Here is a 13,007-nt window from a genome sequence, read left to right on the forward strand (position 1 = left end):
AAAATCAGTGCACAAGCTGGGAATCAAACCCACACCCCCTTGTGTTGCAAGTCCCAGCTGTAGTTACTCCACTGCCTACCAGGCTCGCGTGGGATCAGGTTCAAAGTCCTGACCCTGGCCTACACTGCAGCCAACAGGACAGACCCTGCCTACCTACATAATTCAACCCTACACGCTAGCTCGACTGTTCTGCTCTGCTGCAGCCGGGGGACTTGCACTGCTTGCCAGCCGGGTAAATGGTTCTCACTCATCCTGACCACAGAGCTTCTCCTAGTTCCCCATTCTTGTACAAATCATTCGGTCAATGCCCATTTTCCATTGTGGTCTTATGACGAATCTCTTCAGTCTGTACCTTGACTAACTCTAACACTACTCCTCTGCAGGGCTACTCCAAATATTGGATCACTGTTTTATATCACTTGCTTCCTTGTATCTTGACCTTGTATTATGTTCATGTTACACTTGTATCTTCATCTGGCACTTTTGTGTTGCACTTGTACTATCATCTTGATGTTGTAGCTCTTCATCATATCTGTTGTAATCATGCCACACTTCTAGTTTGACTTGCCATAACTTTACTGATTTAGCCTATGCTTACTGCGTGAACTATACTTGATGTTTATGGCTATGGATAACTGAAACTTAATGAGAACTGTATCTTATCAGACCTGTGTTCTGTAGATGTTAACCTTGTACATAAATTGTTGGGGAGGGCTATAATTCAGAGCAACACTGTTTTTTTAAATTGGACCGAAGCATTCAATTCAATTTTTTTTAAGCCAAAAGAAAATTATGTAATCTTACCTGTTTCATATTTATTAACGGGGAAATATTAAATTTCATGAAAACCATTTTTCAACAAGAGAGCTGGAACACTGAATAGGCATATCCCTTCTGTAATTAATATTGTCAAGTTTATTTAATGATATATACCACTAAACACATTCACACTAGCATTTTTAGTTAGCAAGCTACTAAAACATGGATAACTATTTGGAAAAATACACAGGCTATGGAATTGATAACACTACGACCACCTCAATTAGTGCTTGGACCACAGCGTTACATGTACTAGCCAATACTAGTCAATGTCAGTCATAGGAATATGGCCACACTGCCGCCTCCAGAGTGAGATCTGCAGTGTCAGTTGAGCAAATCAGCACATGCCAAAATGGCAAGTAATGTTTTCAGTCTGTGTACCTAGCTATCTAGGCTGACAAACTATTTTTATATGGCAGTCAGCCACCTAGTTTGTCATGAAACCTTTAACCAAATTTCCAGTATTGAAAACCAAGTTCTGATAACTTGGTAGCTAGCCCATTTATTTGCTTCATATCTATTAAAGTCACACCATACCATCTTTTTGAAGCTTGGCGACATTATTTTGCTGTACACCCTGTATTTACATAGTATAGAATTAGTCAGCTAACTTAGGTAGTTATTCCATCTGTGTTCTTCCCTGATCTATTATTTTTTTACTTTCACATTACACCTAAATTTTGACATTGTGACATGTTGATATAGTCAAGACTTGTTAAGTCACAAGGATACATATGAACATATTTGAATAATAAACTTGTTTTCCATCCCTGCTGATTGGTGAATAAAAATCACCTTGTTGATGTCTTTGTAGATAAATAGCAGATCCTCCGCCAGTGGGAAGTATAAAAACTTTGTTTTCAGCAATGAAACACGGAAAATCATAATACAATTGCTTAATATCACAGTTTTATCTTTGGTTTTGGTTTATGACTAGTCCAAAATTATGATTTTGATTGCACAGGGTCTTTAAAAGCTCTGCAATAGATCAGTGATTTTTCATGAATTTTTTTTAAATGTATGGAACTACCACCAACATACTGCCAAACATTTTGATACAACAAATTTCAAACTTGAAATTTGTCCCACAGTGTCCAGCTGATCTGCAGCCACCAAAAACCAACTGTTTGAGATGAAAAGAGCTGGCCCCTTTGTGTTGTAAATGATTTGCACTGAGACCATTAAAGACCATTCCCAATTTTTTTCTTTGCCAGTGATATGGTCGACCCCAGAGGATTGAAAGTACAAAAGAAATGGAGAGTGCTTTCAAAATTAAGACAACTAAATATCAGCCTTCAAGAGCAGTTATATACTTAACCGGAGTGGCTCAAGGACATTATATCCTAAATACTGTCTTCTTAGCTGTCCATCCTGTCCGATGATGACGCTTGCTCCGGGGGGGGGGGGGGGCACAGATGCCCTGCCATGCCGATCTGTCGAGTGCCAGAGGTTCTAGTTGGATGGGGTTTATGTTGCAGCGCTTCAGGAGGTCTTTGGTGTAGTCCTTCTAGCGCCTCTTTTGTCCGCCAGCGGAGGTGAACTCCATCTCTGTGTCCCAGGGCATGATGGAAGAGGTGGGCGATGGCTGAGAGGAGGAGATTGAACAAGACCGGTGCTAAGCCTTGCTTCACCCCAACGTCGACCTTGAAGGACTCTGACTGGAGTCCTCCCGTGAGGACTCTGGCTTGCATGCCATCATGCAGTTGCTGCAGGATGGAGAGAAACTTGGGTGGTACCCCAAGTTTGGAGAGCTGTTTCCAGAGCATCTCACAGTTTATGGTATCAAAGGCTTTGCTGAGGTCAATGAAGGCTATGTACAGGTCTTTGCGCTGCTCTCTGCTCTTCTCTAGTAGCTGCCGTAAGACAAAGATCATGTCGGTAGTGGATCTAGACTTCTGGAAACCACTTTGTGTTTCTGGGAGAGCACTTTCTGAAATGTGTTCCACCAATCTGTTGAGCATGATTTTTGCCAGCACTTTCCCTGCAGTGGAGAGGAGAGAGATTCCCTGGCTGTTCCCACAAACTGCTCTGTCCCCCTTCTGTTTGTAAATGACCACAATGTTTGCATCCTTCCAGTCCTGCGGGAGGATCTCGGACTTCTAGATGTTTGTGATCAGGAGGTGTAGGCGGCGTGTGAGGAGGTACCCCCGATGTTTGAAGACCTCTGCCGGGATGCCATCAGGTCCTGCACTTTTGTTGTTCTTCAAGCCCCTGATGGCTTGGCGGGTTTCAAAGAACTGTGGCGGAGTGTCGAGATGCAGGATTGGTGGAAGATCTGGAAGTTTACTGAGGATGTGAAGATCAACAGGGTTGGTGTGGTTGAGGAGGGTCTCAAAGTGATCTGCCCAGCGGCTAAGAATCTCATGACGGTCCTTGAGAAGAGTGTCCCCATCTGCTGATCGGACAGGGGCATTACTTTGCTTCCTGGGGCCATATAAGGCTTTGATGGCATCATAGAAGCCCTGGGTATTATTGCAGTCTGCAAAGTTTTGAATTTCTTGTGCCTGCTGCACCCACCACGTGTCTTCCATGATCTGGAGAGCAGCTCTTGCCTCAGCAAAAGTGGCTGTCAGGGTGGAGGATCCAGGGTTGGACAGGAGAGCTTTGTGGGCTTCATGTTTTGTTTGCAGGAGTGACTGTATTTCAGCAGAGTTGTTATCAAACCAGTCCTGGTGACGTTTCCTTGGCAGATCAAGCGCTTCCGAGGCCGCACCGTGGATAGCTGTGCGCAGAGCTGACCAATCAGTGGATTCCTCCAGAACTTGATCAAGGTTTCTTGCAAGGAGCCGTCGGAGGTTGCCTGTGGTGGTGGGGTCGTTCAGTGCTGTGCAGTTGAGTTTTCTGTTTGGGGCTGTCCTTGGGCGGCGGGGTTGAATATCTATGAGGAGTTTGGATCTGACCATAAGATTATCAGTCCAACATTCAGCCCCGTGCATGACTCGGGTGATAAGAACATCCTGTCTGTCCTTTTGACGGACAATGATGTAATCCAGAAGGTGCCAGTGTTTTGAGCGGGTGTGTTGCCAGGTGGTTTTGAGTCTGTTCTTCATCTGGAAGGTGGTATTGGTAATGGCCAGGCGATGTTCTGCACAGAGGGAGAGGAGCCGGAGCCCATTGCTGTTCATTTTCCCCACTCCATGCTGGCCAAGGACTTTACTCCATACGAGATGCTCTAAGCATTGAAGTCTCCCATGAGTATGAGTTTGTCTGTCAGGGTTTTCTGGATGATGTAGTCAAGGTTTCTGTAAAAGTCCTCTTTGATGTTATTCTCTGCGTCCAGGGTTGGTGCGTAGGCGCTGATGAGGGTGGCAAAGCGTCCTTTTGTAAGGGGAATGCGCCATGTCATCAGCCTTTCGTTTATGCCAGTGGGGGATTCTGGGATGCGCTGCAACAGATGGGTCTTCACAGCGAAGCCAACTCCGTGGAGGCGGCGTGTGCCTTCGGGGACCCCTTTCCAGAAGAAGGTGTACCCCGCACCAACTTCTGTCAGGGAGTTCTCTCCATGTAGCCTGGTCTTGCTGAGTGCTGCGATGTCAATGTTATACTTCGCAAGCTCAAGGGCCACAAGTGCTGTTCTACGGTGGGGCCTGTCAGGTGTTTCAGCCATATCCAGGAGCGTGCGGACATTCCACGAAGCGATGTGCAAGTAAATTTTTTTTTTTTTTTTTGATTCTTCGACCGCAAAGAGGGATGCTCTGACGGTTGCGGCTTACCGTCCGGAGTTGGGGGAGCAGACAATTTTTTTGGCCACCTTTTCTAGGTCCTTCCCCGCCAGGGGTGAGTAGTGTGGGGCTGCTCAGACGCAATGGAAGAGGAGACACGCTGCTCCATCCCGCAATCTCAGCGACCATCACTCCATTGCCGCCTGTGTGCATGGTTTGGCTAGGCACTCCCAGCCATATCCTTGGCCTGTACCTGCCGCCATTCCATATCGCCACAGGGCTTTGGGGTGGGGGGGGTGGGGCAAGGGGCTTGCGCAGGGAAAGGATTAAGGTGAGGGTGCGGGTGTGCAGTCCTCACTCCCACCATCTTCACTCCGCCAGACATACTTCCGGTGGCATGAGGAGCTCATGACAACCTTCGTCTGGCTGGAGCTGCAGGGGACTGCCGGTGGTTCGGTCTGTTGGACTCCGCCTGTGCCTATCCCCAACTGCAGATTTGAGCTCAGGGTTTACTCCCCTAGCCATCGGTACCCAATGGTTTACCCACGTGGCAGTGGGACAGTGGTTGGCGTAACACCTCTAGGGACAACTGCAGCTCCGAGATCCCCTACTGATTTAGCCTGGGGTCGTGAAACCCCAGTTACCATGGGCTGCCACGAGGAGGCATAGTAGGAGTCTTGGTGAGGGAGAGGCTATGTACTGACTACAGAAGACTTACACACTGCTTCCTGGACCCTGGCTGGGGTGGCCAGCGGCAGAAGCTGAAGGAGGGAGATTGCAGGCATCCCTCCATGCAATGGTTCGCTTAGCAGACTGCACTAGACGCATCAGAACACCCTGCTGGCAGTACAGCCGGCCAACCCACCCTAAATACTGTACACACACACACACACACACACACATTTATCTGTCCACGTCATGCACTTCTGCAATTATTCAGCTAATTTTTATTTTCTATCAGTCAATTGCTAGAATTATGTGTGTAAATTGAGTATAGCCAGCAAATAATGTTTTTAAAAGCGAGATGCTAACCAGACCCACATTAAGTAGATTGTTAGTTAACCTGAATGAGAGATTGGTAGCCTCGGCAATACTACTCAGTGTCACCGGAAAAACATGGGAGCGAGCTAGCATTTGGCCCGGTGATACATCTTCAATACTTTTAGAAAATATAAATGAATATTTGCATTGGTCGAATTCATAATTTGCAACCACAGACTGAAAACACTATTACTATCCCTCCATAACACAAGGGCAGGCAGATTGACAAGCCCAGTGACAGCAAGGGCAGGTCATCTTCCACAAGGATCTGACTTCAATTGGGTCCATAAAATGTGATGTGAGTATGGTCGCTCTATAAACGCATGCACAATTGTACTATGAAATGTGAACGTTGGGCACATTCATTAAAGGGCTCTTGCTGAGCTGGGTTCTGAAGCTGCACACATTTCCCCATGACATAACCAGGGGGTATCGGGCAGATATTAAACGAACGTGCACATTAGCTAGCTAGGTAGCTACTATCTTACTTGACTACATGTTAATTATTGCCTAAAAGAGCCTGCAGAGTTCTGGAAAAGGGTCTTGTGGCTAAATGAGACCAAGATTAACTTATATCAGAGTGATGCCAAGAGAAAAATATGGAGGCCAAAAGGAGCTGCCCAAAGCACCCCCCTCATCTGTGAAACAAGGTGATGGGGGTGTTATGGTTTGGGCATGTATGGCTGGAACAGGTAGTGGCTGACTTGTCTTCATTGATTGTAATTATGTTCCAAACAGTTGGTTTTGGTTAGCCTAAGGTTTTGTCATTGTCTCTGTTTTTTTTCTTCTTTTATTTCTCAGCCTCATAATGCCTTTCTTGACTTTCATTAACACAACTCTCTCTCATGTTCTCAGGTTCTCATGTTGACCAATGCCAATAACAGTCTCCAAAGGCAATCAAAAACCTAGAACCAAGACTAGATCAGAAGGCTCTCTTATACCTGCACCAAAGAAGCAATTGAACATACCTGACTAATCAGAAACACCTCTGAAGCCATTTGTCCCAAACACTATAGTACCCTAAAATGGGGGGACTATTTATAAAAAGCACGAAACTGTCCAGACCCACGGCGCAACTTGGTGAATTATATTTTTTGGTTGATTTTACATGCTCATATATGGCAATTGCTTGAAAACAGACACTTCATTCTACAATCATGATAACAGCAATGACTGTGCTGTGAAGTTTAGGTAGCAAACAACAAGGCTGAATCCTTTTGAAGTAATTTACATAGAAACTATACGCTCAGATTGCCTAGTTTCACTCACTGTGGCCAAGCGGAATCGATAGTGTTTCAGAAAATATAAAACGTTAAAAGATTTTCATCTTCTACTGGGAGTTTTGCCATTTATTGAGGGTGTGACAGAAAATTTCGGTGCCACTGACTGTAATAGAATGTTTTTCACATTTACCGTTTGATTGAGCAAGTACCATTCACAGTACATTTTTATGGGTTAGTATTGTCAGATTGTGCTAGCTACTTTACATGAACCTTGTACGGCAATCAATAAAGGCTAACAGCACACTACCACTTACTTCTTGTCACTTGTACCACCACTGTAATGAACTAAAAAAAAGACTACAAACTACCTTTTCTATGAGAAATGTGTTGTTGAGCTCACGCGCATGCACTGCTGGCGACATTCTAAAGCTACATAGCTACTAGCTATGGCACGTCCTCACCTCTGTAGCGTTATTTGTTGTCCTCTGTGTGTCCATACATCTGTATCCGTGATTGTAGCTGTGTGTCCTTAGCTCCTACTCATGCGTGCAGAATAGTATCCATACGCGCTAACTAGGTTAGCTAAAGTAGGCGAAACGCGAACATGTTAGGGTTAGCTAAAGTAATGTTAGGCGATAAAGCTGTGCTTAAAAATGTTGTGCCGTACCACCTGCACACGCGTCCTACTAAACGAAGCACCACCTGCGCATGCATCCCAATAAACATCCCTCAAAGGTTGTCCGTGAGTGAGTGAGTGACTGAATGACTGACTGACTGAGTGAGTGACCACAATTTGCCACTCATAGTCCACGGCGCCAGTTCCTGCGCACCGTGGGAAAAAGAAAAAAATTATACGCTTTACTAATAATTTTGATGTCTGTTGATGAGTGATAAGGGGCGATAGCTTGAGCAGAGAGTAAGATCCTTGTTAGGTTTGAGGAGAACTGATATAAGTGCCATATTCATATGTGGTGGGATGTTGGAGGATTTGTAAATTTCTGTTGTCATCTTAATGAATAGTGGTGATATTGTGGTCCAAAAGTGCTAGTAAAATTCAGTGGGGAAACCATCTGATCCAGGTGCTTTATTATTTGACATGGCTTGAAGTGCTTCCTCACAGTCATCTAGTGTAATGGGTCTGTCTACGATATTTGCATGAAGTTCTGGTAACTTGGTAAGATATATGTTGTCAAGGAACGTGTTTATTGTAGTTAGGTTAGGCGTGCAATCCAGTTTATAAAGGTTGCTATAGAAAGTTTGAAATGTTGCTGATATATCATTTGGAGTGTACATGGTATTCTCCTCTGAGTATTTAATAGTTTGTATAGTAGTTTTTTCTTGTTGTCGCTTGAGTTAATTTGCCAGTTATTTTCCTGATTGGTCACTGTGTTCAAAGTAGTTATGTTTTAGCCTCTGTATGAGAAATTGGGTCTTCTTGTTTATGATATTATTAAGTTTGTAATTTGTTTCAGTTAGTTCTCTTTTTATATCATCAGATTGATTTGTAGCTAGTATACCATTCAGTTCTCCTATTCTCTGCTCAAGTTCTCTTTCCAGTTTTTGCTCTTTCCTTTTTCTTTATTCATGGACTATGAGATTATTTTTCTCCTTATCACTGCCTTGGCTGTTTCCCAGAGTAGTATACGTGAGGTTGTTGGAGAGTCATTTAATTCGATGAAAGGTGCCCACTCTCTATTCAGGTAAGTGTTGAAGTCGGAATCTGCAAGCAATGATGCGTTAAAACGCCATCTTGTGCATGGTTTAAGGGTGGTTTCATTAATAAAGGTGAAGCTTACTGGAGCGTGGTCGGAAATAATAATGGGGTGGATTTTTACTTCTTGTGTCTTTGATATGATCGAGTTGCTAGTGAGGAAGTAATCAATTTGGGAGAAAGATTTGTGATGGGGTGAGTAATATGTATATTCTCGTTTGGTAGGGTTTTTTAGTCACCAATTATCACCAAGACCAAAGTCAGCCATATATTGTTTAACTGTTTCAGATGATTACCACAGTCTGAAGGATTTAAATGTTTTGGGTAAATAGTTGTATTGGGGTCACCTCCAATAATAATTGTTGTATCAGAGAAGTTCATTAATGCTGAAAAGAATTCATGAAAAAATGCTGGGTTGTCCTCATTTGGGCCATGTAGGTTAGCTATTGTTAACTTAACTTCCCCAATAGAACCATTGATTATTATATATCGTCCTTCAGGATGTGCTGTGATTGATTTATTGCTATACGGTATTGTTTTGTTAATCAACACTGCAACACCTCTTTTCTTTGAATTATTATTCTTTGTGCAATCATATAGATGTGGGTATGGAATTGAGACATGATATGAATACATGATAACAGAGATGACATAAAACATAACATTCATAGACAAACATAGAAACAGACATACACACAGACCCCCCCCCCCCCCCCCCCCGCCCCTCACCCCCCCTGCTGCAGCACATGGAATGGCATAGAGAGAGAGAGGTTGAGACTGAGTAAGAGAGAGAGAGCGAGAAAACATATAATTCATAGACAAACACACAGATCCCTCCACTCCGCACTGCAGCACATGGAATGGCATAGAGATAGTTAGAGAGAGAGAGAGAGAGAGAGAGAGAGAGAGAGAGAGAGAGAGAGAGAGAGAGAGAGAGAGAGAGAGAGAGAGAGAGAGAGAGAGAGAGAGAGAGAGAGAGAGAGAGAGAGAGAGAGAGAGAGAGAGAGAGAGAGAGAGAGAGAGAGAGAGAGAGAGAGAGAGAGACCGCGCGAGACAGAGAGAGAGAGAGACCGCGCGAGACAGAGAGAGAGGCTAGGATGCAAATACACTAACTAAATCAGGGGTGGAAATTGGGTGACAATACTTTCCCAGTGCGCATGAGCTTTTAAGTTTCATTAACTATAACAGTCCTTAAAGTCAATGGAACATGGGTCGACGAGAAAGTGATTGTGCCTACACGATGTAGGCCTAGATCATCCTGTTTCAAAAAAGCCAGGGTGTAACTTTACTGTCACAGAACAGTTGGCCCTCAATGTACAGTTTATCGACCACTAGTGCAACTCGTCACCCGCTATTCCGGTGTTCTTTGAAGAGCGGTTACAGTTTTTTACGTCTTTCGGAAATTTATTTGGGGAATTGGTCGTTCATGCCGAACATCGTACCTTTCAGCTCCCTGCCTTTGCTTTTGACCAGTTCTTTCTGCTGGTAATGTTTAAATTTAGCAATTAATGGCCTCGGCCCCTTATTGCTTTTGCTGCCCAGGCGATGCATGCGGTGGAACATGATGTTGTTAATCAACTCAGATGGAAGTTTTAAGGAGTTCAAAAAGAACTCCTTCAAAGTTTGCTCGGGGTTATTGGGATTGCTTTCTTTAATACCGGTAAAGATCAGATTGACGCACATGCTACGCGTCTGAATGTTGAGGACAGTTTCTTTTAGAATTTTATTTTCCCCAATGACTTTATCCAATTTGCATTGCAATTCATTGACAGTACCTTTGAGTTGGTCATTGTCCTTCCGCAGATCGTCTACTTGTTTTTGGTTGAACTCCAGGCTTTCTTTAATGTCCAGAATATCTTGTCCTATTAAATCTAGTGTTTGTAGCTTTCCATTGAGTGATTGCAGGAGCTTCATCTCCCCTGTGACAGCGGTGGCTGTAGATGTGAACAGGTCGTCCGTATCGGTAGATGAGCAGCGGGTTTTCATTTTTTTCTCCTCCGGTGAATGGCTTTCCGCATCGGTCATTCTGACTAATACATTGTAGCGATTGTCAATAAAGCTCTCAAGTTCAGGCGGACAGTACTTGGCTCTTTGGTGCTGGCCAGATTTATCCGCGTTATGATGCTCTTTAGTTGAGAAAAAACATGCTAGTGCAGCCGGCTAGTCGCCGGTATCTAGCAGCAGCGTGCCGCCATGTTGGAATCACGGATGATCAATCTGCTTAGTGCTGCCTCCTTTGCCTCAGTCCTCCATGTTTACTCCTAAGGGCGTTGGCATCTTTCATGCGGTGGAGCTACTGAAGGGGTGCAGTGTCCGAACAGAGAGTGAAAGGGCATCCCAGGAGATAATAGCGGACAGCACCGACTGCCAACTTGATGATCAAACACTCCGTCTCCCCTGTGCTGTACTTTGCCTCCCGCTGTGACAGCTTCCGGCTAATATACAGCACCGGGCGGTTGACCACCTCCACCTCCTGGGACAAAATGGCCCCCAGCCCGCTGTTGGATGCATCCCTCTGCAGACAAAACGGGAGGGTAAAATGAGGTGTATATAGAAGCAGTTCACCATAGAGAGCCTGTTGAACCCCTTTGCGCACATGCCAAATCTGGCCAATCCTTTCCCATTTTGAGGGTACACTATTTGACTTGAAAAATGGGTTACCTGACGCAAGACATTTGTACCATTTACAATAGTAGTCCTAATTATTAGTAATCTAATACTTAGATTATTTTATATTCATAATTTAGGAAGAAATAAAGTGCCACAAACGCAAATGTCTAGGCAAAAAATACAAAATGAATTACCTATTTTTTAAATAAAAATATATTTCCAAACACTATTCAATAAAGTTAGTGCTCATCCGTGAGAAACGTACGGCCACGTTAGATATTGTCATTTAGGAAGCTATGCATTAACGTTAGTGCTTTGAACATTGTAAAAGTTCTTGTTCAACCCTATATCGTTACAACATAGATAAAATATATATATGACGTTATATTCCATTTGAAATGACGGCTTAAGTTAGTTAGGTTAGGTTGTATTTTTGTAGATCCCTGAAAGGAAATCCTGTTGTCATCACGACCTTACAATTATGAGTGTGAAATAAACAATATCACTTAATGGTAACAAATCTGTTATTTCCATGAATTTGTTAAATACCTGTCTGTTTGTGATGTGCATCAATACATTCCGAGTTGCACCCTTGCATTCTCTCACCTGAGCCATAGAGACTTTTGGTGTTCATTACAATTTAGCAGATTATACAATATAATTGAAAACGTCATCACACTACACGCAACACTTATAAAACACATGTTGCAGAATGTTTTAAGTAATATGAAGAAACTTATTTACAATTATTTGTTGCACCCAAACCATGCACACTAGCTGATTTAGAATTTACCTGTTTCATTCATCTGAAAAAAGAGGTGGTAAATATACCAAGGTGGTAAAGTTTCAAGAATAACTCCCAATATGGCATATGATGAAATATAAAAAAATTCTAATAAATAGTAAAACATGTGTCAATGAGACCAATTATTCATTGCCAGGTCTCTTTGGATGGTGAGAAAATCACCTATTCATTATGTGAATGCCCACGTGGGTCCTTTAAGTGCAGTCATGCTGCAGAACTGGCAATTTTTGCAATGCACAACATTGGGCGTACTGACATGGAGTGCCGATGGCGGAAAACTTCTACTACGAAGGAAGTGATGTCTATAAAAGACCTGTATCCTCCTAGAGAATACAAGGCTGTCGGCAGGAAGGTGACTGAGGAGGACCGGGCATGGCTGAGGAATCAGTTGGCAGGAAGATTTAGTGGGATTGGCTGGCTGCTGTCACCTGAACCTGAAGAGGAGCCCCAAGAACACAGTGTAGAGTCTGTGTCATTGCCATTGCCATTGCCACTGCCACAGATTCTTCAGCAGTTTGACCATCTGGGGGAGGAGGCAATATATACTGCTTTCACCCTCACAGAAGAGCAAGTGACCAACTTGCAGAGGTACACCATTGGCCTGCGGGACAACCCTCACTGGCATGACTTCCGCAAAGGGAGACTGACGGCAAGCAAATTTGAGAGTGTCATAAAAGCAAAGAATGTGTCCCCAGCGCTTGTCGACAGGATCCTCCTGGAGAAGTCTCTCGCGGGAGTCCTTGCTGTTCAGTGGGGCATCTCGAATGAAAAGGAGGGGATGAAAGCATTTGAACAGGCAACAGGGCTCAAAGTGGAGGACTCTGGCCTTTGGCTCACAAGATCAGGGATCCTGGGAGCTTCCCCTGATGGTCTTGTTAGAAAGGAAGAACTCCTCGAAGTCAAGTGCCCTTACCGGGAACGCAACATGACCATCGAGGAGGCCATTGCCAACAAAGATTTTTGTCTTCAGCAGGAGGGGGGGGGCATACTCACTGAAGACAAGCCATGTCTACTGGCACCAAGTGCAGGGTCAACTCCATGTAACTGGCCGATCCACCTGCTTCTTTGTTGTGTGGACCACAAAGCTGGCCATAGTTATTGCAATAGCCCGTGATGACACCTGGCAGGATAACATT

The 13,007-nt window shown here is 44.0% G+C and overlaps 1 protein-coding gene across 2 annotated transcripts in view; it reads left to right on the plus strand.

Annotated features, from left to right (window-relative positions):
* The window catches only part of cfap157 (cilia and flagella associated protein 157), a 129,997-nt gene that overhangs the window by 51,845 nt on the left and 65,145 nt on the right, over positions 1–13,007 (plus strand). The gene's annotated exons all lie outside the window — the stretch shown is intronic.

Source organism: Anguilla anguilla, chromosome 10 (genome assembly GCF_013347855.1).
Source record: "Anguilla anguilla isolate fAngAng1 chromosome 10, fAngAng1.pri, whole genome shotgun sequence".
Classification (NCBI taxonomy): Eukaryota; Metazoa; Chordata; class Actinopteri; order Anguilliformes; family Anguillidae; genus Anguilla; species Anguilla anguilla.